Source organism: Notothenia coriiceps, unplaced genomic scaffold (assembly GCF_000735185.1).
Source record: "Notothenia coriiceps isolate Sejong01 unplaced genomic scaffold, NC01 NC01_scaffold00003305, whole genome shotgun sequence".
Taxonomy (NCBI): Eukaryota; Metazoa; Chordata; class Actinopteri; order Perciformes; family Nototheniidae; genus Notothenia; species Notothenia coriiceps.
Window position 1 is genome coordinate 47,367 of NW_011336006.1, and position 5,238 is coordinate 52,604.

The 5,238-nt window shown below is 42.6% G+C and overlaps 1 protein-coding gene across 1 annotated transcript in view; it reads right to left on the bottom strand.

Moving 5' to 3' along the window:
- LOC104941264 (histone-lysine N-methyltransferase 2C-like) overlaps nt 1-4,534 on the bottom strand; it is a gene marked incomplete at its 3' end in the record, with an annotated part of 51,315 nt that extends 46,781 nt beyond the window's left edge. The window contains exon 1 of the mRNA XM_010766347.1: nt 3,810-4,534. The remainder of the gene's footprint in view (nt 1-3,809) is intronic.
- Nucleotides 4,535-5,238: the final 704 nt, after the last annotated feature.

Here is a 5,238-nt window from a genome sequence, read left to right on the forward strand (position 1 = left end):
CCTCTTTTTTTCGGTCAAAGTCAGGGAACAGTTACCAACTCGAACTCCACCTCTCCGGTCTGGTACGGTCGACTCTCTAGCTACGACGGGGATCTGGGGTTCGTGCTCACGGGGCACGCTGTTCGGACCCAAAGTCGTTTCGCCTTCTTAGTTTAATTAACTCACAGCACGTCGCATGCGTTACCATACCTTTTTTGGCGTACGGGCCCCCGATTACTGGGCTAGACTCCCCCGCTCAAAACACAAGTCTCTCTTCTCCTCCCTGGCCCTGGTCTGCCCGCCGACTCCCTGGCGGACATCTATTAACTGTTCCCACGCCTCAGTCTGCCGAGAGAGGGTTTCTATGGACATCCACGCGCAGGACCAATCCTCCACTACTCCACTTTCACCCGGGTCTCGGGACTTTGGAGGGTTATGAAGGTTCCTTTATTTGAGGTGGATTGGGTCGTGTTCGGACGCGAATATCGCATGGTGCACATTACCCCCGATAATTATTTGTTTTAAATTGGTTGGACTCCGGAAATCGGAAAAGGGTACAGTCGCCTGTGTTCGTTTGGTACTCCGTATCGGGCGGTAACCTAAAGTGTCTCGTGGTACTCTTTCATACAAGGTCTTTAAGGACGGGGCCGACGGAAAAATATTAACTTAAAGAACGATCTACCGTTTCCCACTCTTGACCTAAGAATCAACATCGGCAACTCTGTTGTTTCCCCGACTCAGACTGCAAGGAATCTGGGTGTGATCCTAGATAACAAACTGTCCTTCACTGCAAACATTGCTGCTACAACCCCGCTGCTGCAGATACACGCTTTACAACATCAGGAGGATACGTCCCCAGCTGACCCAGAAAGCGACGCAGCTTCTGGTCCAGGCTCTCGTCATCTCACGTCTAGACTACTGCAACTCCCTCCTGGCTGGTCTACCTGCATGTGCCATCCGTCCTCTGCAGCTCATCCAGAATGCAGCTGGCTCGTCTGGTCTTCAATCTTCCTAAATTCTCCCACACCACACCGCTCCTCCACTCACTTCACTGGCTTCCAGTAACTGCTAGAATCCACTTCAAGACACTGGTACTTGCGTACCATGCTGCGAATGGATCTGGGGACATGGTTAAACCGTACACCCCAGCACGTGCACTCCGCTCTACATCAGCCAAACGGATCCCTGCACCCGCACTGCGAGGGGGACGCAAGTTCCCATCAGCAAAAACACGTTGGTTTGCTATCCTGGCTCCAAAATGGAATGAGTTCCCCATTGACATCAGGACAGCAGAAAGCTTACACATCTTCCGGCGCAGACTGAAAACTCATCTCTTTCGACTCCACTTCGAGCAATAAAATAAAAAACAGAAAAAAAAGAAAAAAAGAAAAAAAACACTTATATACTAACTAAGCACTTACATACTAACAAAGGACTGGCTTATCTAAAGCCTGTTGAGTAGCATTTAAAATGGTTTGGCTCTATGAAACCTAAAGTACTTATATGATTCCGTTTTCTTCAAGTTTGTATCTTCTTGGTCGAATGCACTTATTGTAAGTCGCTTTGGATAAAAGCGTCAGCTAAATTAAATGTAAATGTAATGTAAAGTATATGGTGAAAGAAAAATATAGTATATAATTGTTAATGCTAGATTGAAAACGTTTTTTGTAGTCTTAGGACCAGGCAGTGGTGCATTTTAATACAAAAAGTATTATTAAACCCTAGTATAGCCCAGCTTGATTGTAGTAATTATGCTTGTTGTGGGAGGTATTTTGTATTTTTCAAAAATGTTTGCCTCGTGTTATTGGACTTCAAGGTTGTTTTTTAAATCTAGACTGTCTTGTGCTTTGTTTATGTCTTTGTCTTTAACATATTGGGTCAATATTTGAAATAAGTGTTTACACTTTAACATTATATCCTTTGGATACTTTTGTTTCCTTGTCTGATAAGCCATAAATAATGGCTAAATCAATGTAAAACCTCTTTAATAACTACAATGGACAAGAAAAACCTGACTAAAATCAAACATATATTTCCCACTACTTTACACCCAGGGTAATCCAAGTATTTAATAATGCAACCTCACAAACCTCCTTTAATAACCCAAATTCACCTCAGTATTTGCACCACTATCCAAAACTACTTTCAAGCAGGAGATAAAAGTATGTTTTACTCACTAGTATCAATTTCTGAAAGGCAGATGCAAAATATTCTCAAAAGCCATCCGCTAACTTGTTTGTCTATCCCAAAATAAAATTACATCAGAATAAATAATGACTAATATTTACGATGAGTCATGACAAAAGTCAATGTTGCTAGATGTAATCTTAATAAAGCAGAAAATGCCACTAAAATGGGGCTAATTTCACATTACATTGTATTCTTTGCCATTTCACTTCATGTGTATAACACAATATCAATGCTGAGATGGGGTGCTTGGCACCACATTACATTAATGAGCCTTTAGAACATTTGTTTTGTCCTGAACATTTGTTTAAAATGACTTCTAATGGTGGTTTAATTATCTCAAAATGAAAGAGGTAGGAGAGGCCTTAATGTGAGCTGTTAGATATTGTGGAACTGACACCATCTTTCTGTGGTAATTCTCTCTTTCCCCTATGTCTATATAAGCCTCCAGGCTCCGGACAGATGGTGGTACAATAACACCAAATACCACGAGAAATATTAGTAATTACAATGGTTACACTGTCAGAACAATTGTTCAGAAAGATGCTTGTGAGCCTAAATCCTCAGATAAGAAACAGGGTCTTACTGTTACCTGAAGCACTGTAAGTGGTGATGCAATATACATAAGTTGGATAAGGACCATTTTATAACCATATTTACAACTAGGGAAGCCTCAAATGATAGCGATGAGAATAACGTTTATTGTTAGGGCATCTCAGGCTAAGATCCGTTGACTACTAGGCAGTCACGACTACTACAGGCACAATTGGATACATGCTAACATTAGCTTTTGTTAACTCAAGCTTGGGCACAAAGCAGTTGAATACAGCTAGCAATAGCTAGCCTGTTGTGTTGAACTCTGTCGCCTTTTCTGTGGAGATCCCAGTCAAAAGTAACATTTACATCGCCTATATGTGACTGCATATGCACAGAGAAATCAATCAAAAGTTCATATTTAACTGGCATTACTATAGACTGGATTCAGCTTTAAGAGAAATTAGTCGGTAGGATAACTTTGAAAGAGGTTCACACAGCAAACAGGTTACCTAGGTTGCAGTTAGTTGGCCAACTCATCGTACTAGCGTGTAACTAACGCCTACTCCAAAACACCAATCACTCATGCTTCAGCCTTTTGTTGTCCCACAGTTAATGTTACATATAATAGTCTGAGGATGATGGCAAACTTAACAACCTCAACTACGCTGTCCGTAAGACAAATTACTATCTACAGGGCAATGATGAGCATTTGTGCCCAACACACACAAAGGCTCGGTCAATCCATTGAAACGGAAATGTTCTGTGGAACTACAATGCTACACAAAAAGTGAAAATGATATACAATGACGTAAGCTTCGGTTTCTGCTTCTTGGTATACATTAGCAGTAGAAGTGTGTGAATGCTGACTGCATACAGTGTGTTAAACAGTGAAGATATAACGTTACCCCTCTGTTTCTGTTTATATAGAACCTTTCTATTGAATGATCCGTTCCGTGGAATAGTCTGAGTCATGAAAGCCAAGGCGGCGACAAACCCCCAACATCAGACTGGAGGTGGATAATGTTGGCTCAGCTTTACTTCACAAGGTGAATGCTAAACAAATCTAGCGTGCATTAAAAAAAAATGAACATCACACTGTAGCTTACCTTCCAGCCCTATGAATAGCGAAGTATCCTCTTCATATCCAAAATACCGGGGGATGAAACGTCGCACTTTTATCACCCAGCTAGCTAGCAAGCTAATGGAGCTAGCTAGCCTCTCTCCAATGAAGCAACACCGCAGTTCTCAAAAATGCATCACGCATATCATTATATTCCAACGTTGCAATGTTATTCCCAACTTTGCCCATTTGATGGAAAGGCAGATGATGTAAATCCAACAGAAAACCGCTTCACTTGCACACACATTTGTGGGGATCACTTTCCTTTCTCCAATGACAGCTGTCGTCGCACGAGTTCGGGTTATATAGCTAGTTGGTGTTAGCCACCCAAGTCTACGGCAAAACAATTGTACCATTAACGTATAAACAAGCCAAAATCCAAGCAGCTGCAAAAGTCAGCACCCTGTAAATCAAACTTTAAATGTGAATCATCAGCGAATATACAGCGACGCGCAGAGCAAATGTTGGGTGCCGACCGCTTGGTTGGCAACTGGTTCTATTTTCTTCAGCATCGACAAGCTGCGGGACCAAGCGGCCAGATAGGAGACTCTCGCAGCCAGCTTGCCACGCAGTAACAACCGCCTCCAAAGACATGTAAAAACAAACACTAGCTTCCCAAAAACAACATTTCGCTTTCAACAGTGGCCGAACTGCGAAATTCCTATCAAATATCACTAAATTAACTTGAGGATGACGCTTCGGCGTACTCTATAACGGTGGCCATATCTAATGATAAGTGGCACCGAAGCACAGCCCCTCTAGGCTCCTCGAAAACTAGACCCACCTCCCCCGACCATAACTACGGCAGACACGTCTTTCAAAATTGGACTGGCCTTTCGAGAAAGGGATGTTTCGTAAGTGTGTAAAATGCTTAATATCATCGATAACAATATACGATATAACTACTACGTAAACCGTTTAGCAATTTCTTCAAAATACTCTCTGACCCTGCGGAGGGATATGGGCATTTAGTAAATAAAATAATGGCTAGGGAGGGCTGAAAAAGATGGATTCTGGATTAAAGCCGGATTGGAGGGATTTTCCGTTGGTGCTCCAGCTCATGCAAATCTTCGCCAGCAGCACCAGCAGTTGAGTGACTCAAGCGGTCATTAGCCTTCTCCAGCACAGACAGAGCTGAAACACACAAAAATGGATTAATTTAAGTACGAGAGTATGGTGGTGCAGGCTTCGTCCAGAAAGCGTGGATTTAGGTAGACCACGATCATAACGTGTCCCCACGACAACTTCCCCCTTTCTGCTTTCTTTCTCTACTATGTTCTCGCAATGATGCATGGATTGCATTGGGTGTTTAGTGGAGGTAGCCTGCAAATAGACAGACTAGCAGACATACTGTACACGCAAGGGTTAAATTTCGTAAAAGCCCCCAGGGGTCGGCTTCCAGCAGATACACATAA